Genomic DNA, 22,453 nt, shown 5'->3' on the forward strand with positions numbered 1-22,453 from the left:
AGTACAAAAGGAAAGCTGGTTTTTTCTGTGAACACTAAGTCAGATACTTAGCAAGATTCAATAAAAGTGAGTTGCTTAAAGAATGTTGCCAAGTTGAAGGGGATTGATTCAACGATAAAATATTGGAGGGGTCATAAAACTCTAGAGGACTCTGTACTCAGATGGCTTCACAAGTGTCCTTAGTTTCCCCTCCCCTTCGAAGACATCTAAATTGGAAATGGTGGGCAGCGTATTACGAGGTGACCTGTGAAAAAAGATGGAATTCACCCACAAACAGCAGGCCCACCCTAGGGAAAACAAAAAAAAACCACAAAAACTTGGCTCCGAGTTAAAAGACAGCAAAGTCAATACCTGTTTGTAGGTTTTAAGGTAAAATTCATAAGGCATGTATCTATCATGATGACGATTCTCTACTGTAGCTGATTTTTTAAATTAACTACTTAAAACCAGCTGGGTCATCGGCCAAGCACTGGACGTCACCTCCCTAGAGATGGTGGAGGAAAGCACAGAGGTGGAAGGCAAGGAAGAGCCAGCAAATGTGACCAGGAAAGAGGACTCTGAAGGCAGGAGGCTGTGATGGCTGCTTTTATATGTCAACTTGACTGGGCCGTGGGGTGCCCAGACAGCTGGTCAAACAGTATTCTGAGTGTGTCTGTGAGGGTGTTGTTGGATGAGATTAACATTTGGATCATAGACTGAGGAAAGCAGGTGGGGCTCCTGAATGTGGGTGGGCCTCACCCAATCAATTGAAGGCCTGAAGAGAACAAAAGCCCTGACCATGCCACAAGTAAGGAAGAACTCCTCCTGCCTGCCTTGATCTGGGGCATCAGTCTTTTTCCTGCCTTCAGTCTGGAACTGAAGCATTGCCTCTTCCTGTTGGCTTTCAGATGGGAACTACACATCCGCTCTCCTGGGTCTCCAGCTGGCCGACTGCAGATCTTGGGATGTGTCAGCCTCCACAGTCACGTGAGCCAATTCCTTGTAATAAATAAATTCACACACACACACACTCCCTATTGGTTCTGCTTATCTGGATGCCCCTGGCTAATACAGAGGGCAACTGGGCCACAGCAGAGAAGCCTTCTCTGACAGCTCACGGAGATGGCCCTTTCCTGCCCGCTCTGTCTCTGTGGTCTGTGTATCTGCAGCCCTCCCCACCCGCCCCCCCCCCCAAGACCTGAGCTCCGAGGGTAGGAAAGAGCCTTATTCACAGCCCTTGGCTCCATAGAATCAACTAGAAGACTTTGACAAAGGGCGGATCAGTCCGTGGGGTCAGATACTGCAAAGGTGAAGGGGAAAGAGGGCAGAGGAAAGGTACTGCTTTGGCCATAAGGCTCGGTTACAGCCATGGTGGGAGGGGCTGCCAGGAGCAAGGCTGAAGAATCAGAAACCGAGGCTCACAACCGATCAAAAGAAAGGCCCACACAGTCACAAGGCCAAGGGCTCCCGTGGTGATTTCACTATTTCACCCTCCCAGACAGCCTTTGACCAAAAGTACTGAGAGGTAGAAACTCCTGTATCCAAGCGACTTCACCTTTGCCAGGCATTTGGATGCAGGAAGCACTCGCCTCCTTCTGTCTGTTACATTTCTGAGGCATAAAATATATGGCTAAAGCGAGAGAATATCATTAAAGGTTAATGATGAGAAACTTAAAGGTTATTTTTGCATATCTCACCTCTTGGACAAAAGCTGCTTCCTCATTACCATGTTAGAATATAAATTAATCCGAAAAGCATTAGAAATGCCACAAACTCTTTAACCTTATTATGATGTGAAATACCACGTGTAAGTACGTGTGGCCCTGGCCTGTCCGGGGTGGGAGGTCGGCCTGAGACCCTCCTTCCTCTCTCTACTCCTGGACGCTCGGACCCAAAGCCACTCCAGCCCCGGATCCTTCTCCAGACCCAGGTAGTCAGGTCAGGACAGCCCTTTCCTAGAGAGCTGTCTCGCTCTCCTGTCTCCAGGCAGCCCCGCCTGGTTAAAGGGGCCACATCTGAGCACAAGGCCAAGGGCACAGGTGGGTATCCCAGCCCGAACCCCATGCTGGTGATCAGTCCACGGCAGCCACAGTCCTCTGGCCCCAGAAGCCATTGGGTCCCAGGGCCTCCCATTCATCCCGCCCCTGTCTGTAGCTTCTGACAGAAAAGGATGGTTCCTGCCTTAATAAAGTGAGACTAAGTTTCCTTGAATAATTTAGCTGCACACATTGCATTTCAGAAGGCTGCCGCTTCTCTTGCTGATGCTACACTTTCCTGGGGGGAACCAGGAGCTCCGTGGAAGGACCAGGAGAGACTGGGCCAGTGTACCCAAAGAGGGGGACACGAGGCTTCCTGGGAAGGCTTCCACAGGTGGGGCAGAGGGAGAAGCAGGAGGGAAATCAACCAATACCTTCAGCGGGATGGCTACAAAAGTGTAAGAGCTGGAACCCAGGGCACCACCACCCCCTGCAACAAAGTAAGTCCTGGAAAGTGAAAGAAATAAGCAAATGGTCCCTGCGATTTAGCTCCATAGCCCGATATTTCCAGGACAGCAAGGGGACAAGGACGCTGGAGAAGGGGTCTCCCTGAGAAACACTGGGGCCAAAGGGAACAATTCAGTTCCATGTGGTCACTGCCTGCCTTTCCCGCCTCAAAGACAAGTGTGAACTGGGGGCTGGGTGGGACACGTGGAGATTTGGGGAGACTGGCGTGCTCAGAGCATGCCCGGATGCCCCGCACTGTCTCCCCGTACCCCGCCCTATGCAACTCTTCCAACTGAGTTATATTTGTTTAATAAGCTGATAACCTAGTAAGTTAAAAAAAAAGAGAGAGTGAACAGGGGGCTGTTGGCCCCCAGGATGTGCTGCCACAAAGGAGGTCAGAAATAAGAGGGGGGAGGGAGGGTCCCCAAAGCTGTTCAAGAGCAGCCAGCATCTGCTGGGCATCTGAGGGAGAGGACGGCTAGAACCCAAAGAACAGTCAGCCTTGATCGGAAGGGCCAGGGCTGGTGTTCGGCTCTGTCCCTCGTCAGCCGCGTAACCTTGGGCAGGTGGTCACGTTTTCATCTTCCGTCTGAACCGGAGACGATCATCTCCATCTCTGCCAGTTATCGTGAGGAAAACACGAGCTGGCACAGTCCCGCGCCCCGGAAGGAGTCAAGAGAACCCATCCCAAGGGAAATGTCAGGAAGATAATCTACAGGCATCTCGAGAGAGACAGAGGAAAAGGTCAGTCCATGCCTCCCAGGGACATACAGTCCTGTCTCTTGAAAGTAAGAGGATGGGTTTGAATGAAGCCAGACCTAAGCGACGACCAGGGGACCAGCAGTCGGCTCCGGAATCAGACAGATGCCCCCAGCACCCCCGCACGTCCTCCTCAGGGCGGGGCTCAGGGAACGAGTTAAAGAGGCACCAAGCCCTCCTCCCGACAGAGAGACGTCCCCACACTCAGACTAAGGACAAAGACACATGATGATGTAGATCACAGGAACCGCTACCGCCTCTGGATGGCTCTGCTACATGGTGTCTCGTTGAATCTTCGCAACAGTCCTGGGAGATGGGTATTCATAGGCCCATTTTACAGGGAAAAAAAAAAAAAAAAAGCTGGGGCTCAGAGAGATGAAGCAACTTTCCTGCTGGTCACCTGAACTAAGACGGGCCCAGGTCTGTCTCTTTGTCTGTCTGTCTGTAACGCCCACACCTAAAATTACATGAGGCTGCCTGCTCAGGGAAACTCTCAGAGGTTTTCTTCCCAACAGAAAGTTCCATAAAATCAGCAACAGTGAAGCCAGGGCAATGGTAGGTGTGGGAAGCAGCCTAACGCCCCCAAGGCATCCACATCCTCAAGTCTGGACCTGCGAGTATGCCAGGTTACACGGTAAAGGGGAATTAAGGCTGACTATCAGCCGATAGTCAGCCGACCTTCACGTAAGGGGAGTATCCTGGAGAATCTGGACAAGCCCAATGTAATCGCAAGGATCCTTAAAAGTGGAAGAGGGAGGAGGCAAGGAGAGCAGAGATGGAGAGAGGGTCAGAGAGATGCTACATTGCTGGCTCTTAAGACAGAGGAAGAGGCCGTGAGCCAAGGAGTGCGGTGCCCCCAGCAGCTGGAGAAGGCAAGGAAACGGATTTTCCCCAGAGCCTCCAGGGGGAACCAGCCCTGCTGACACGTTGATTTTAGCCCAGTGAGGCCTGTGCCACACGTCTGACCTACAGACTGTATGATAACAGACGTGTGTACTTTAAGCCACTGCATTTGTGGTGATCACTTACGGAGGCAATAGGACACCACTGCAGTAGAGATGCACATGGAGATAGGAGTCACCCAAGAGTCCCTAAGCTGGGAGGGACCTGGGGTCACTTTCTGCTGGCATGGGCAGAGGACCAAGCAAAGGGGAGCCTGGACAAGCCCGAGGACCAGTGCCATCCCTCTGGGGTCAGAGGACAAACCAACCTCCTTGAAAAGGCAGAATCTGACCCTTGTCCTAAGGATACCCATTCATCCGCCCTAGGTAAGCAGCAGCTGTCTGTAAAGATGACACTGGCCTCCCAGGTAGCTAATTACATATTACAACAAGAGGACACAGTCGCCCCTGCAAGAGGGCTGAATAATTCACAGCGGACTTATCTGAATGAAGCAGCAGAAGGCAAGGAGACGAAGTGGGTCAGGCCGGCGCAGCCCGCTCAAGCAATTCAGCTATTAGGTCATTTTAAAGCAAAAGGATGGGCTGCTGAAGGGATTAACGATTGGCTTCTCAACTCTCCTGAAGCACAGTGGCTAAAAATCCTTGCAGATCGATGTCTATTAAACTGCCTCCGAATATTCCAGCCCTTCAGGAAAAGAAACTTTAAGAAAAGCAGGGGTGTTGGCGGGAGCTGAAAATTCTAATGGGTTGGGATAAAGGGTTACACGGCCCGAAAACGTGCTCTGCTTCTTGTTAACAGAATGCCCCAGCAGCTCCTGGAAGCAATGAACGGGTGGTATCGAGATCTCAGAAGCAAATTAAGCCAACACGTGTTCCTGGAGCCCAGGAACACGACCCAGGAAGGGACAGAATGAATCACTTCAAAGTCCGATAAATTGAATGCAGGAATACCTCGGGCTGCCTCAAGCTCGTTTCCAGAATGACCTGTGCTCCCTTTCCAGGCCGCCACAGGCAGGAGAGTCACTGGACCCAAATCTGTCCCCATGAGGAGCCACACAGAAGCCCACCCACCAACGACAAGGCCAGGCCAGGCCAACCCCACTCTGGGCTTCAGACCCCACAGCTCCGCAGCAGGTGGGCCCTCTGAATCAGCCCATCTGGAGTTGTACTGCTGAATGAGGAAGGGGTGGGCTGCAGAGAGAGAGCCGGGCCAGCCGAGATTCACAAACACTAAGCTGTCAGCTTTCTCACTCCGGCCAACAGGAGACTGGCCCACCTGCCCCTTTTCACTCTAACATCTTGGTTGGTAGTCTGAGCTGCCATAACCACAGAAGGTCCCTTTAGAGGTCACTCAGAGATGGCAAATGGATGTCAACACAACTAAGAGTTGAAAAGTTGAAACAAGCGCTGTTTAGGAAGGCTTCTGAGGCTGAACCCAGCTCTCAGGAAAGTGGTGGCACGATCCTCGACGCCTGCCCTGAGCACGTATGGATCACTCATACTTGCCATCCTGAAATCCAACTCAGTCATTTTACAGAGAAGGAAACTGAGTCCCAGAGAGGGAAAGTGCTCTGTCAAGGTCACACAGAAAGCGAGTATGGATGCCATGATTAGCTCCCCAGGTACACCTGGCCCTTCTCATCAGTCTTGCGTCATCCGTCATTGTGGTAGGCAGCACCTAAGTTAGCCCCCAGTGATCCCCACCTCCTGGAATCCACGCCCTCGTGGGATCCCCTCCCCTGGGTGTGAGCTGGAGCCAGTAGCTCACTTCTTAGAAACAGATTTCAGCAAAAGCAATAGGATGTGACCTGTGGGGTCAGATTCCAGAAACTCCCATGATCTCTCGCTAACTTGCTCTGATGAAGCAAGCTGCCATGTTGGAGAGGCCCATGGGGCAAGGAGCCCAGGTGACCTCTGGCCAACAGCCAGGAGGAACCAAATCCTCCAGCAACCACGCACGCGAGCTTGGAAGTGGATCCCGCCTCACTCCAGTCTCCAGATGGGTCTGCAGCCCCGGCTGACACCTCGGCTGTGGCCCTGTGACAGACCCTGAGGCAGAGGCATCAGCTAAGCTGTCCTGGATTCCTGACCCACAGAAACAGTGAAATAATAAATATTTGTTATTTTAAATCACTAAGTTTCTAGGTAAATTGTGATACAGCAATAGATAACACAGTGATCAATAAATTCTTTTTGCACGCATACATAAGTGAGTTTGGGGCTCTAAGCTTGGCCTGCGCTCAGACATCCACCTCCTATTTGAAATGCTCTCCTCTGCTGAGTGTTGTGACATGAACTCCCATAGTTCTCTCTCCTCCTTCCTCTCTGAAATGTGCTTATCCCAAGGATCATTTTTGGTAGTTGAGAATGACATGAGACTTCAGGCCATCATCCTGCACAACCACAGAAACAGAAGTGGGGGAACAATTGGCTGTGTGTGTGCAGACTCCAGGAGCCATCTGGGCCATCTGAATGGGTTCTTGGTGAGAGAATCATAATAAATATACCAATAACACCATGCCACAAGTGCTCAACACACTTCACTCACAACACGAGTTTCCCCATTATAATTCCCATTATACAGATGAGGAAACTGAGGCTGCTAATAAGTGGTGGAACTGGGATTCAAATCCAGTCTGGACCATGACCACCACTGGCTCCAGCATGAAATCTCTTAATTGACCCCAGGTTTCTCAAGCTCAGCACTATTGACATTTGGGGCTAGATCATTCTTCAATGTGAGGGGTTGTCCTGTGCATCGTAGGGTGTTTACCAACATCAATGACACCTCTGCCCGCTGGATACCAGTAGCAAGCCTCCTCTCACTGTGACCACCAGAAATGTCTCAAGGCAAAGTGGGGAGGGGTGTGCCAGAATCATCCCCCTTTGAGAACCACTGCTCTCAAGTACAGGGAAAAGTCAGCATGGTCTCCATGACCCATCAGGGTGCCCTTGTAAATGGTTCTGCTCACAATCCCGCGAGCCTTACGAGTCACAGGAACAGAGGCTTTCCACTCAGACAGACGTGGGTTTGACCGCCCCCTTGGGAAGGTCCTCTAACCTCCCCGTGCCCGCCTGGACACGTGATCAAAGGGGGCGTGTCTGTGCCCTCGAGGGCAGCTCTTCAGCGTCAGAAGCAGCTTTGCCTCCTCGTCCAGCCTCTGCCAGGCTCTGCACACACTGGGCACAAATGAAGACATCCCAGGGGCCTCCCTCCCTCCCTCCCGGGATGCTTCAGGCACCCTATGGCCTCTAGAGCCTTATAATCATTTATTCCAAAGCCACCAGTTAACAGTTCTCTCTGTGATATCGGGACAGGAAAAGTCCAAGTGTCGTCTCTTCCATCCCCCATCAGGGTGCACCATCCCCCACCAAAGTTCACGGTTTTCTGACTGAAATTCACCGCTGCAAATGTTGCTGTGCTGTTTTTCCCAATGAAATCAATCGAATCCAATTGATCTTGGCCCCATTTTGCATTCTTCCTACACCTCTGTGTGTGCACGAGGGAGCACATGCGTGCACACGTACACACACACACACACCCCCCCCCCCAGGCTCTGCCACGCGCTGTCTGGGAATTACTCTCTAGTTATCTCAGATACGTGTGGCTTGTCTCTGCAATAGGATTAGGGGCCATGTTTTCCACCACCTTTGTAACCGCACGGTGCCTAGTACAACCCATGCACGCAGCGGGTGCTCAGGAGGGGCTCATTGAATGATGCTAGGCATCGCGGAACTGCATTTCATCGCCCCCTCTCCTGGTCCCAGCTGCCGTCCTGCATCCGTGACGGGACAGGCTGTCCCTGGCGGTTTCCACACCACCTCCCCTGAGGCAGCCCTTCAACCTGCATGTTACTGATAGGATCTCACCCTCCGAGTTAACAAGACCGCTATCCCAAACCAGATGGACCCCTGGTGGCTCCCTGAGTCACAACCAGAAAGTGGAGATATTAAGCCAGCTGCCTGTTGGAAGCCCCTTTCCAAGCCAATTAGAGATAATTTTAGGAGAGTGGGTTCATGAGATGCAGCATAAAATGCTCTCCTCTGAAAGGAAGGCTTACCATAGGATCAACTTCTTCAGAGCAAAAATTTCACTGGAAAATTATAATGAACACTTGGCAGTGCAGAGAAAACTGTTCTGCGGGTTATAAATACTCCCAAATGCCCCACGACTCCGGGTGGTTAAAAAATTATGTTAAAGCACTAGATACTGAAGTTGGAAAAAAAACACTCAAATGTGAGTCAGAAAGACCTGGGCTCTAGTCCCAACTTCCATGGCTAATTAGCTGAGGTGACCTTGGGCAGTTCACATAATCTCTGAGACTCAGTTTCCTTGAGCTGAGGGAAGTGGCCAGATGGCTGGACAGGAGAAAGAAGGGCTTCATTTAATACGTGACTCTCTCTCTCTCTTTCTCTCTCACTCTCTCTCTCTCTCTGCCTCAGTATCCCACTGAGCTTTGCCCACTTTGCAGGGCTGTTGTGAGGATTAAGATCCCAGATTTGAACGGGCTTTGCAAGTTATCAACAGCCTATGAGGTACTCAGAAATCTTCAGTACCAGTGCGTGGGTCCATGCTCTAAGCAGTTTTACAAATTAACATAACATAAAAGAAATCAGATAGCTAAAAAATGCAGATAAAAATTGAAGCTGTAGTTAACCCTTGGCTGTGAGCATTTATAGATGAGAAATCAAGCACCTCCTAAAACTCCACGGGAAAACCCAAAGTTATCTTAAAATCGACTTTGAAGCACGTGCATATTAGCATTCTTTCACCAGGATGTATACCCTCGTCACATCTGGTTTGGGTTAGTACTAAATCCTGTTGTAGTTCCTGAACAAACAGCAAACAGCTCAAAGCCACAGCCGGACACTCCCTGGAAAGGATCCCAGACCTGCCCTCCGGGCCCACCCACTTCACCACACTCGGTCAGGAACTGGGAACATCGTAGGAGAAATCCCCAGCAGACTCGTGGAATTTTCCTAAACTAATGGCAATGCTACTTCTGTGAATTCAGACATTTATCCAGATGATGAAGCCCTAACTTTCTGGCAGGGGGTAAACGCACAAAGCAATGACCTTAACTTAGCAAATTAATTCTAAAGCACAATTGTTTTCAATCTTCATTTAAAATCAGCCTTCGTTAATCTAGATTTAATGACATAAGAAATGGAAATTCCCTTAATAAAATAAGTTATGAATATTTATCGTCCCATTTTACCTGAAAATTGAATAATCCATCAATTAACTTTACTATTAATTATTTAATGCAAAATTAATAAACTGCAAAACTCTGACGTATCCTTGCAGACCCTCTGGCACTGGATAAGGAAATTAAACACCAGAGAAATGTAACTACGGATAATTCCAGACCTACGCTGACGGGATATATGGGGTTAAAGGTGGAATTTTTCTCCAAGAGGCAGAACCAAACTACTCACTCATGAAGTGGTAAGAGAGATTTTTTTTTCCTCACCTTGGAATTCTGTACCACAGCCGGAAAAGAACTCAGAGTTTGGCAATTATTGCAAGAGAATATTTCCCCCGTGCATTCTCCTGTCATCCATCACCACCAATGTCGTCAATATTTTTTTTCACACGTACGTAGATGGGCTGTGGCATGAAGCCATCCCAGCCAGCAGATCCTCTCGCCCTGGAGGTCCCTTCCTCCCCCGAAGCCTCAGTCAGAACCCCGGTGTGAGGAAGAGGGACTGAGCCCACATAGGTGGGAGAACTGTGAGGGGACAGAGGGACGGGAGGGGGGGTGACGTCAGCCAAGTGCTGGACAGTTGACGTTCGGGAGGAACCAAAGCTTTGAACTTTGAGCCACTGAGCACCCAGTTCACCAGGGAGCCTGGCTCACTGAGACTTCTGACTCTCCGAAGTAAACGGTCTGTCCTGCAGTAACAGGACGCGCGTACCTTCTGACAGATGGAGCCTCAGTCTTTCCATCACTAAAGTGGGTATCTGCAGAGGCCAGTGTGGGCGCCCTCCTGCTTCTCTGTCCTTCCATTCTTGTCCTTCCAGTCTTTCTCCAGCTCCAGGGCCACCAGGACGAGGCTGTCATCAACATCTGCTCATTTAACTGCCCCGCTCAAAACCCACCAGTGTGGGTCCGCACTGTCCAGCATTGTCCCCAAACCCTTAGCTTGGGCTCCACGGCTCTCCCTCACCTCACCTCCACCCGCGTCTCTCCACCTTCAATAGCTGGGCTGCGAGGACTTCCTGTCTGCTCCCACCCTCTCCTGGCGCCTTCCTGCCCAGATCTGCAAAGGCTCCTCCAGCACAGCCAGGGAATAACGTGCTTTCCTTCCGCCCAGCTCATCCCGCCCCCAACACACACACATACACGCACATACATGTGCTTGCCCTTCAAGTCTCTGTCCGAAGCTCAGCCCCTCAGGAAGGCAACCTGACGGTCCCTCCCACCCTCCCACCCTGTCTGCTGGAGGACCAGCCTCTCAGTGTGCACTTGGCCCTTGCATCCCTTGTCAGCATCACCATTATTGTAAACTATCTGTCTGGCTCACTACTCCATCCCCAAAGCCCAGCACGGCGCCTGGCACTGCGAGCAACGTCCACTGAAAAAACAGAACGGAGCAGACCAACGATACAAGAGGTGACAATTTGATTCTGGAGTAAAAGGCTCACGCCCAACCCCGTGGGAGAAGATGACGCGCCTTCGCCAGAGTGCCGTCAACCCCCAGATCCAGGGGCAGCACCTCCCGAAGTTGGTGGACCGAATTAATTATTGTGAGCCCATGACACTGAGGCAGGAGCACCGAGGGTTTGTGTGTGTGTGAATATGTGTGGAAACGGCACACTTCCCGGGGCCGGCCGTGCTCCATGGGGGAGGCGAGCAGGTCTCTGCTCTTGTTTCTCCATCGTTGCACGTTTTGTGCTTTCCCTAATTTCATCACCTTCCTCTACAACTTTCCCCTTAAGCCTGGCAGTGCTCTGATCTCCCTGACATTTCAGCCTAAGTGCCAGCTGCCCTTTTATGCACAAATCCAATTCCACCACAGTCAAAAAGTTCCTGTTCCTAAAGAATTCTCAAAAAAAAAAAAAAAATCTGGTCCCAAATTCCTACTGACCTCAATAGGGCAGTGATGGGAATCACAAAGCAGCCAGTCCGGAAGCACCTTGGCCAGCCCCCTGCCCTCAGCACAGCCAGGACCCTCTCCCCGGCACGCAGCTGCCCCAGCTCTAGACTCAGGCCCCCCTCCGGCCTCCCCAGAATCACCTCAAACTAAACAGCTCAATTGGCCATAAGTTCCCTACCAGGTGAGATCAGGGCTGCCAGGACAGGAGAATGTCTCTCTTCTAGGAGAAATTTTCCTCTACCCAAAATGTTCCAATGTTCCATCTTATTAAATCATCGAATGAAAAGAAGGAAATTTTTCCCAGACATTTTTTTTCTTACAAAACAGGTATGAAATGTACAGTGTGGGGAATATAGTCAATAATTAGTTAATATCTTTGTATGGTGACATGTAGTACTTTACTAGACTTACTGTGGTGACCAGTTCAAAATATATAGAAATATTGAATCACAATGTTGTATAACAGGAACTAACCCAGTGTTGTAGGTCGATGCTACTTCAAAAACAAACAAACTCATAGAAAACAAGATCAGATTTGTGGTTACCAGAGGTGGGGGGAGGTGGGAGGGAGGGGGAATTGGAGGAAGGTGGTCAAAAGGTACAAGCGTCCAGTTACAAGGTAAATAAGTACTAGGGGTGTGATGTACACCGTGATCAATACAGTTAGCACTGCTCTATGTTACATATGAAAATTAAGGGAGTAAATCCTGAGTTATCATCACAAGAAAAAAAGTTTTTTCCATTTCTTTAATTTTGTATCTACTTGAGATGATGGATGTTCACTAAAGTTACTATGATAATCACTTCAAGATGCATGTAAATCAAATCATTATGCTGTATGCCTTAAACTCATACCGTGCTGTGTGTCAATTACATCTCAATAAAACTGGAAGAAAATAATGACTGAAGTGGCAAAGTATGTGTTGTGTGTGCACATGTGTGTATGTGTGTGGGCTGTTGTGTATTCATATATGTTGTGTACTTATGTATATGTGTATAAGTGTGCATGTGTATATTGTGTATTTCTGAATGTATATATGAGTGTTGTGTGCACATATGTATACATGTGCTTACATGTGTGTTATGTTGTATATTATGTGTCCATGCATGTCTGTGCATGTGTGTGTGTATATGTGTGCATGTGTGTGTTGTGTGTATGTGTACATGCACTTCTGTGTACGTGTGTGTCTGTGCACATGGGTGTATTGTGCATTTGTACATGTGTGTATGTGTATAAACACACACCATACAAAGCAAACACTTGTGTGGAAAGTGGGATATGAGGTAGAGCTGGAGAACCAGGAGAGATTTTCTTCCTTTGTTTTTGGCTTCTTTTGAATTTTTTTAAAGCCCCATAATAAAAGACTAGAAAATCTAAGAATAGCAAAGATAATACTACCTCTTAGCCAGACTGAGAACAGTGGGAGAATCTCCAGCCCAGAATATCCAGCTGATTTGAGAATTACTCATTACACGGAAGATGATGAATTGCAGAAAGTGGTCCATTCCGAGAACGCGCCTTCCAACCTTGTGACACCCCCAAGCACACAAGCAGCCCCCCTCTCCACGCAGCCAACATCTATTTATTAGATCAGAATTGATCCAGAGGAAATACCACAGATACCAATCCGGACCAATTACAGAGATACCAGACAATCCTAATTTTCCAAATTCAGGAAAGGGGAGTGAAGATGCTAAGAATAAACTGGTCGGCAGCAGAAAGAAAATGAGATTACAGTTGATAGACTCTGACAGGGTAGGTAAACGCCTATCCATTTGTGCGAGCACAATGCCGGTGCTGTTTCATTCTCAGAAACAGTCTTTACCGCCAGGTGTCCTGCTTAGAGATGCTGGCAGGTGTCCCCTGGGTGAGCAGTCTCCAGGCAGAGTGCCCTGCACCCCAACTTGCATCGCAGGTGCCCTGATGAGAAGCACCCTGCCCGGAGACTTGGACAATCACGGAAGACACCTTCATAGCCAAGTAGAGACAAAGGCATCGAGGTGCCATTGTCAGGTGACTTGCATGGCACACTGGCTGGCCCTGGCCGCACCCAGGACCCCCAAAATTCTGCCCAGAAGAGGCCACACCCCTTGTGCCCACACCAGGAAAGGCTCTGAGCCGGGGGTGCTGCATTAAAGAGGGTGTGGTGTCACTGGAGCTGCTGGCCTTTGGGGCCACCTCCCTGCACCCAAGTAGCCTGCACGTCTCAGCCACAGGGTTTCCTGGGCCCTAAGCAGCTGTGCATTTCGAAACCTCAAAACTGCATTGTGAGGCATTTGTTACTGCAGACTAAAAAGGAGAGAAAGAGAAAAAAGCAAGACAGTGAAAGAGCAAGTAAGACAGACAGTGAGCCTAAGAAGAGGAGAGAGGAAGAGAAAACAGGGGAGCAGGTCCCAGTCAGAAGGGCTGGGCAGTGGCCAGCGAGCCCCACCCTCAAGGGACAGGGTCCCTTGACGTGAAGGACCGAGCATCGCGTCTCCGATCTAATGACAGCAGAGGAGTGATCACGGGTATAAACCCACAAGGACAGAGCAAAGGGGAACGGAGACAGGAGGGGGTCAAGGGTGTCAACACATTCTAGAGAGATGGACGGCAAATGCAGGGTTGGTAACCGACTCAGCAGAATAGAAGCAGCAAAAACCCACGTGCCCTCGAGGGGGCACCAGGATAAACAAGCCAATTCGCCTGCAGAGCCCCGGAAAGACCCGTGGGCTGGAAGCATCAGGTGCCAGAGAAGCAGAGACTAGGAAAGGGTGAGAGGGAGGGAGGGAGGGAGAGGCTGCAGACCTGTGCAGGGGACAGTCAGACCCTCCCAGGGCCCCACACACCCCACCCGGCCTCTGCCCCCACTGGAGACACGTTTCTTCTTGCAGAAAGGGACCCCGAAAGACTCCAAACTTGGAGACAGCAGAGGAGAGGCAGGAAACACGGATGTAAACCAGGAGAATTCATTAATTAATGGTGAAATTTCAAGCCCCCTCCCTGCCTGCTTCCCAGACCACTAGCCGCCAAGCCCAAACCACCAGGCAGCACACTGACAGATCCTTCTCCGGAGAACCCCGAATGGCATCTCCAGACGTCGGCATCTGGAGATGCAGACTCTCAGAATCCCCCCCACTGGAAGCTGGCTACCTCCATTGATGAGCCCGCTCCCCAGAAACAGGAAGCAGAGGAGATGGCAGAGTGAGAGAACAGATTCTCCTCTAGCATACAGGGAAGTCAGAAGATAACACCTAAAACTGACAAATCAAGAGACAGCAGAATAAACATATCGAAAAGTCGGGAGGTAACATCAGAACTAAAAGAACTGACAGTGGTCACTCCTGGGAGATGGGATTGAGCTGTAGGGCAAAGGGCTGCTGTTTCTTCTTACAAGACTTTTAGGACCATTTGCCTGATTAAACTACGTGCATGGATATTTTTGATAAAAATAAAGAGGGTAAAAGAAAGTGGAGGTTGGAGCCAGAAGCTGGCAGCTGCCTAACCCGGCGAGATACGAGACACAAAAGCACCCTCTCCTCTCTCTTGGCTCCCTCCCAGGAAAGAGGCCCTAGACTTGCACTCCTGGCTCCAGGAAGTGGGAAGGGAGGTGATGAGAGCTGGCACGATAGCAGAGGACACACAAGCCCCATGAGTGTGACAAATGCCCCGCACCCACCCGCAAAAAGGGTGGCCACTTAAGGCTGTGCAGCTGGAAACCTGAAGCCAGCCCGGGTCTGCTTCCAGGGGCACCATGGACCAGGGTTCTGGGCAGCCAGTGCCCCCACCTTGGCCCCCTTCCTGGGCACCGAGGGGAATCGGTGGCCTCCACCGTCTCCTCCCACTTTGACATTCTGCATTCTGTGATTCTGGAAAATGCACTGGAATCTGGGGCAGACCCCCTTTGATATGGAGGCTGGGGATTTCCCCACCACCATCGAGACACCAGACACTTCATCAGGATCCAGGTCACGGCTCATTCTCCGCCTCATCCAGAAATGCATCCCAACTACAGGACCCCCAAGGCACATGCCTTCCGGGGGGCCCAGGGCAGCTGGGGCTCCTCGTGAGTCCTGAGCCAGCGGCCGCCACCCGCTGCTACTTGTGCTCTTTGGTTAATGATAATAGTTTGGACTTCGTCAAGAATTTGCTCAATGCGTTAGGAACTGCTGGAATGGATGTAACATGACACATCGTTATATTAATTTGATAGCAGGTTCCCCAATTCAGCAGAATGCAGAGGTCACCACATTGAAATCGTTGCCAACCTAGTTTATTTCTTCTTTTGCAGTTCCGAAGGACAGAGTCCCTGAAATGATCTAGGTATAAAGCTGCCCTCCCAAACTGTCCGCTAATAGCACCTGCCACACACACACACACGCACACATGCACACGCACACCCGCCACACACACACACGCACACACGCACAGGACCAATCCCCAACCCCCGGCTCTGCCTGGCTGGACACAGCTACAGAGGCAGTCATGGGAATCTTTTTCTTTTAATTGTTGTAAAATATATATAACATAAAATTTTCCATTTTTAAGTGTACTATTCACTGGCATTAAGTACACTCGCATTGTTGTGCAGCCCTCACCACCACCCACCTTCAGAACTTTTTCATCGTCCCGAACTGAAACTCTGTCCCATCGAACCCTAACTCCCCCCCCCTCCCCCAGCCCCTGGCCCCCACCATTCCACTCTGTGCCTCCACGAATCTGACTGCTCTCAGCACCTCACATAAACGGGATCATCCAGTACTCACCCTCCTGTGGCTGGTTCATTTCACTGAGCATCATGTCCTCACAGCTCATCCATGTTGTAGCACGTGTCATGACTTCCCTGGTGGCGCAGTGGTTAAGAATCCGCCTGCCAGTGCAGGGGACACAGGTTCGAGCCCTGGTCCAGGAAGATCCCACATGCCGCGGAGCAACTAAGCCCGTGCGCCACAACTACTGAGCCCGCGTGCCACAACTACTGAAGCCCGCACGCCTAGAGCCTGTGCTCCGTGACAAGAGAAGCCACCACAATGAGAAGCCTGCGCACCGCAACGAAGAGTAGTCCCCGCTCGCCGCAACTAGAGAAAGGCCACGCACAGCAATGAAGACCCAACGCAGCCAAAAAAATAAAAATAAATTTTAAAAAAATTATTAAAAAAAAATTCCTTTTTAGTTCTGGGAATTTTTTAATCCTCCAGATGGGATCTCCACATGATTTGTGCAGTTCTATTCTGGTCACTCCCCAGGAATAGGGGCTTCCTTAGAAAAGTCCTGTAACTGTCCCAAGGAGCAGAAGCCCTGGCAGTGGCCAACAGGTGACTCTCGTGTGCCACTTACAGAGGTCCTGGCCAAAGCAGCCCCACCTGCACAGGGACCCACGTGGGGGCTGATGAGGCTGGCTTTCTGGGTGGAGCGCTCGGCCCGCCCCTGGCGCCGCCGCCTGGCCCCTCTCTGCTGGTCTGCGCACGTGCGAGCCTGCCGGTCAACCGCGAGCCCGCACACTGCCGCGCACCCCGTCAAAGCTCCTGCTTCTCTGCGTGCAAGCCCTTCAGAGACAACAGAGAAGGCACGGCCCTGCCCCTGGGGAGCTCTCTGTCCCCGTGAGGAGGTAAGACTTCCACACTTATGATCACTAAATTGTCAAAAACTGATGACAAAGAACGTGGGCTGCAGAAGCTGACAGCGAAGAGGGCTCCCCGTGAGTTGGCGTGTCTGGGGGGCCTCCCGGGAAGAGGTCAGATCCGAAGGGCGGGCAGATTGGGTTGGACGTGGGGCATTTGAGGGGAGGTCAGTGGCCTCTGAAGAGCAGTAAGCAGCCCCCTAACTGTAATGGGTACTTTGCAGTGGGGAGTCAAAGAAAAAGATTGAGAAAGGGAGGTGGAGGCAGAATAAGGGCCTTGAACACGACACTGGGCTTCATCTCATAGGAAGTCGCTAAGGTTTTCAAGGAGAACAGCAATGTAACAAAAGGAGCGTTTCAGGGAAACCAGCGGGAGGAAAGGAGTCCAGCCTGGAGAGGGGAGCGTCCAGAGCTGTTTCATAACCCAAGCATGATGCAGGTGGCAAGGGCCGAACCTGGGGGACACAGGAAAGTAAGGATGTGAAGTACAGTTTGCAACACTGGCAGAACTGGTGACTAATTCTATTCAGGAGATGAAAGAGAAAGAGGGGCCATGAAGGAGGACAAGGTGTGAGCTTTGGACCCGTTAAGAAGAGGTTCTGAGAACCAGGGAAATAAGAGAACGGAAACAGAGCGGAAGTGAGGGCAGGAGGGAGAGGAAAGGTGACGAGTTTGAGATAATAACATGACATCCAGGTGCCCAGGAGAGAGGTTCAGCCTTGGGGAAGGTCCACAGAGAGTTAAGAGTCAAACTCTGGAGCTCTTGGAGTCCTGGGAGGGAGAACTTTGGAGGAAAGAGCAGAAGACCCAAGACTTGTTCCTACCACTGGGGTGGGAAAGGTCCAGGGCGGAAGAAGCAATGGACCTGCAGGGTCCTGAGAGCCGGGAGAGCGAGGGTGGGTCTCTCGCTGAGTCCCTTGGGTCTTCTTGAAACTCAGGTCTCACTTTTCTTCTCCTTTCCTTCCAGACCCCTCCCTCTACTTGGCTGTTTTACTGCTTATTGACCAAGAAGCATTTAGTGTTCATTATAGGAAAATTCTATTATTAGACCTTTAGTGTTTCAGTGTTAAGATGTTATCTATATAAATCTAATTAATTAATTAGATAATTAATAACATTTTCCAGCCTCCTTCTAACCGATACACACAGGATTCCTGGGAAGGAAATGTTTTCGATTCCATTTTGAGCTTTGCGTGTCCCCGGCTTCCAAGGAAGTTTGCATGTTTCCCAGGGGAGGAGAAATAAATTATTGGGATTGCTAAGTTTTGCAGCCCGCCTGCCTGTGCTCTGCTGGGCTCTGCTCTCCACCCTATGGGAGTGTGTGCTTCTCTACACTGCCTGCAACTCGGGGCTAAATCCGTCTCCAGAGGCCAGCACAGGAACCCACAGCCAAGCTCACCAGCAAAGGGAGGCTGGGTCTCCCGGGTGGTTCAGAATTCATGGAGATGGGAGGTGGGAAAGAATAGTGGAACAATTTGCGGGGACACCTTCAAATCCCACACCAGCAGAGGGTTAGCATCAAAGCTAAGTTTGTGGGCTTTGCAATAAGATAATCCTCGGTTCAAATTCCAGTTCCGACATTCGCTGTGCAATCTTGGACAGATAATACACCCTCTCTCCATCTCATTGCCTGGCAGAGCTGTTGAAAGGACTTAAAAGCCCACAGAAGTACCCCAGAGCACAGTACAAGGGCAATCTATACAAGACAAAAATAGAGTCAACCCAGGTCTCTTCCCTTCAAACCCTGACTCACTCTCTCATTCATTTCACAAATATTCATGGAGCACCCACCATGTGTCCAGCAGCGCTGCAGGCATTGGGGAGGCCCCTTGAACAAGCTAGACCGAAAGTCCCTCTCCTTGTGGTACTTTTACTTTGGGGGAGAGGAGGTCAGATAATGAATAAGTGAATTAAACAAATAAATAGGGGAACTACACAGTGTGTCAGATGGTGATAAGCGCACTAGAGAAACAGAAAACAGGGAAAGAGGAAAGGGATTCTGGCTGGATGGGAGGGCTGCGATTTTAAATTGTGGGTTCAGGGAGGGCCTCACAGAGAAAGTGACAAAGAATCAAGGCCAGAAGGAGGAGCTGGAAGAACGTACAAGACGGAGGGCGGAAGCTCTTGATTCCAAGATTCTAAATCCACCTTGTGGGGTGGGGAGTGTGGAGTCCCCTGGGGTCTTCCAGCGGTATTACTATAGTGCTGGGCACACAGCAAGTGCCAAATAAAGACGTCCTGAAGGGTGATTTTTCAAGCTGCCATTTCCAGAAGGTCCCAGTTGCTGATAATACAATATGGGCTGTTTCAACAATCTGCATTCAGCCCTGTCGTGGCGCCACTGCCGCCCCCGGGACCCCCAACCCTGGGAGCCTCCTTGTAGCACACTTCATTATTAAACAGGTGAGCGGGACTCCCAGGACCTTCTCTGTAATTAGGGCAGGATCTGAGCAAGAGCTCTATTTATAACCCCCAGCCATCAGCTAGCCACGGAGACAAGGAGTGGGTCCCTCTGCAGCCCCTATACCAACATCTATATGTGAGCTGAATACAACAATTAATTTAATAGGGATTCCTCCACACAAACAATGTATCATTTTTTTAGGAAACTCTATAAATGTCAGTGGTGCAATTCATTTTTATTAATTTTCTAAAATGAAATTAGCAGCGGCGGCAAACAGAAGTTGTATCGCCTCCTCGTTCAACAGAGTTTTGGTGTCATTAATTCCTTAATACCAGGAGGCCGGTTTGCAAGAACTCAGCAGTTCACTGCGTCAATTAATTTCAATACAAGAGAAGGCAGGGTGGGGAGATCCAAACTCAACTCAACAACTAATTTAAGAAGATTCTTGAACAATCACAGCAACTTTTCCCCCTCCTGGGACAAGACGCTTTCAAGTGTAAACATGGATTGGATATTGTAAGACTAATAGGAAACGTTCTGTCTTCACCCTCTGCCCTTAGGAAAGAAATTCGTCCTTCCAAAGCCTGGAGAGATTGTGGCAGATGCGTCCTAAAATCAAAGCCTCCAGGAGGCCTGGGGATGGCCCCTTGCAGACAAGAGGGACGATGACACCCCCGTGCTTGGACATGGACCCTCACAGCATGCAAAGCAAGATCACAAATATTATCTCATTCAGTCCTCATCGTGACCCAAAGAGGACAGAATCAACATTGACCTCTGTTCCATGCGTGAAGAAGAAAAAGTAGAGCTTTGAAAGGGGATGAAATGACTTTCTTAAAGTCACAAAGCTACTGAGTGACAGGGCCAAGGCTCAAACCCAGATTTGTCAATATCGAAACCCACACTCCTTCTCTGCTGCCGGGGCACCCCTTGTGCCTCGGGATGGGAAGGCTCTCGGCTCTATTTATACTCCCAAAAGTCAAGTGAGTCAGGCATGACCATGAGTGACATTCGCTTCTCAATGGAAACCCGAATTCAGACTGAAACGTGAGGCAGAATCCCTGCCTTGTTGTGCAGTCAGAGGGCGGCTGAAACAGGACACGTGTCTGCATATCTGAAATCAGATGTCTGGCCCGGGACACGTTCCAGAAACTCTCACTCTCTGGCTAAAGAGAAGCTCTTTCCTTCCACTTAGATTCAGGGAGTGTTTTGCTGAGGAGTGAAGGGAGTGTGGAGAGGCTGGAGGCTGCTCGAAATGAGAACCGCTGTGGGGAGCCAGGAAATGGTGCCGAAGCAGGGATCAGACAGGCTCCCTTCCGTCCAGAGAAGCTAGGGCAGCAGTTCTCAAAGTGAGGTCCCAGGCCAGCTGCACCCCATCACCTGGGAACCTGTTAGAAATAACAGGTGCTCAGGTCCCACACCAGACATACTGAATCAGAAACTGGGGGTGGGGTGCAGCACGTTACTTTAACAAGCCCTTCAGCTGATTCTGATGCCTGCTCAAGTTTGGGAACCACTGCCCTGGAAGAAGATGTCCCCAGAAGGAAGGAGAGATGAGTGTGCCAGGCTTTCCAGGCTTTCCATGGTACAGGACACGGCTGTGCTCACCAAATAGTAGATTGCATCACCATTCATTCTCCCTGCCCCCACTCTGACCCCACTGTAGCAAAGAATGTCCTTCTTGGCCTCGTTCTTATTGGTCTCAGCCACGGGAATTACTTTGGTTAATGGATTTGTGAGCAGGTGTGACATATGATGCCACATCCAGAATCATATCCAGGGGTTTTCACTGTGCCTGCCTTGGATTGCCTTGGACTTTTAAGCCTCTGCCATTCCCCATGAGAACCAGATGTCCCAGACAGGGAAGGGATGGGGGCAGGGGAAGGCTTCCTCAGCCTAGGTTCTACAACAAAAAGACACATCTCCAGTGGTCCTGAAGTCAACCCAAAGCCACAGCCAACCCATAGACCCATGAGCAGGAAATAAAAAATTATTGTTATAAGTCACTTAGTTTGGGGATTGTTTCTTACAAGGCATTATCACATCAAAAGCTGACTGATACAAACCATTTGATTTTATAGCAAAGGAAATCACAGCCTCAGAGGCTGAGGAGTTGAAGACATCCTACAGAGGGGTTCAGGATGAAAGGTAAAAGAATCAGAGTCAACCTCTACCCTCACCTGGGGGATGCAGATCTCAGGAACTAATCGTCCTTTCCTCAATATCCTCTGACCTCCTTCAAAATGGAAAATTCTGTCCTCATCTAATGGATGCTAACCAGTAAAAACCTAAGCCTCATGAAGAAATATGTTAAAGAATCTTCTAGACTGAGTAAACATCTTTCCTCCATGGCTCAGAAAGGATGAACAAGTCAAGCTGATGGCCAAGTGGGCAGAGGACACACCCCCAACCCTTTCCCTGGTCTCCCAGTTAACAAATTTGGAGAATTTGGTGCTTCTGGACAAAGGGAACAGACTGGGCTTTCTGCCTCTCAAATTCAAACCCACAGTGCAGTTATCCTGTAAGCCGCACTCCAGCTAACACCACTCAGGCTGTTAAACACCTGGCCCCGTCACCGCTGATAGAAAAACTGTGGCAATTGGAAGAGAGTGGCCGGGTATTTCCGAAGCTCTAGAATGTAACATACAAAAAAGGAAAAAATGAGAGCTGGGGAGGAAAGAAGAGGCTGCCTTTAAAAATCAACCCTATATCCCACTGTCTCCATTCTTCACAAAATAATATCACTTGCACTGACAGAACTCAAGTCAGCTGAATCTTCACCAATTCCCTCTATTCCCAAGTGGTGAGACTAGTTCAGTGTCCATGGCAGTTGGCAGGTTCATGGACATTGACTAAATAATAAACTGCAAACTTAGCCGTGAATTCTGATTTGGGAGATCTTAACACCATCAAGAAAAACTTGACTTTCAGTTTGTAAAACGTGTTGAGATGAAAGTGGACAGGTGAGGTAGTTTCCCTTTTAGAAAGTAAGTTTCTAGAGAACACTGGTGTCAGATGGGCACTTTCCCAAAATAAACTTCCCCTGATTGTCCTGCCTGCCAAACCTTTTCCAAGCACCCGGCTGAAGGATCCAGCGTCAGGCCAACAGCTTAAAATTTCCAACTTGCATGAGAGCAGCTGCCCTGTTTTTAATCCATCCGATTGCAGTCACTACCATCGTCACAGGCTGATGACTGAGACCTCAATGTCACAAGCTCTCAGGCA

The 22,453-nt window shown here is 50.0% G+C and overlaps 1 protein-coding gene across 9 annotated transcripts in view; it reads right to left on the bottom strand.

The window, feature by feature from the left end:
* CAMTA1 (calmodulin binding transcription activator 1) overlaps nt 1-22,453 on the bottom strand; it is an 898,980-nt gene that overhangs the window by 587,250 nt on the left and 289,277 nt on the right. The window lies entirely within an intron of this gene.

Source organism: Eubalaena glacialis, chromosome 3, assembly GCF_028564815.1.
Source record: "Eubalaena glacialis isolate mEubGla1 chromosome 3, mEubGla1.1.hap2.+ XY, whole genome shotgun sequence".
In the NCBI taxonomy this organism is placed as follows: Eukaryota; Metazoa; Chordata; class Mammalia; order Artiodactyla; family Balaenidae; genus Eubalaena; species Eubalaena glacialis.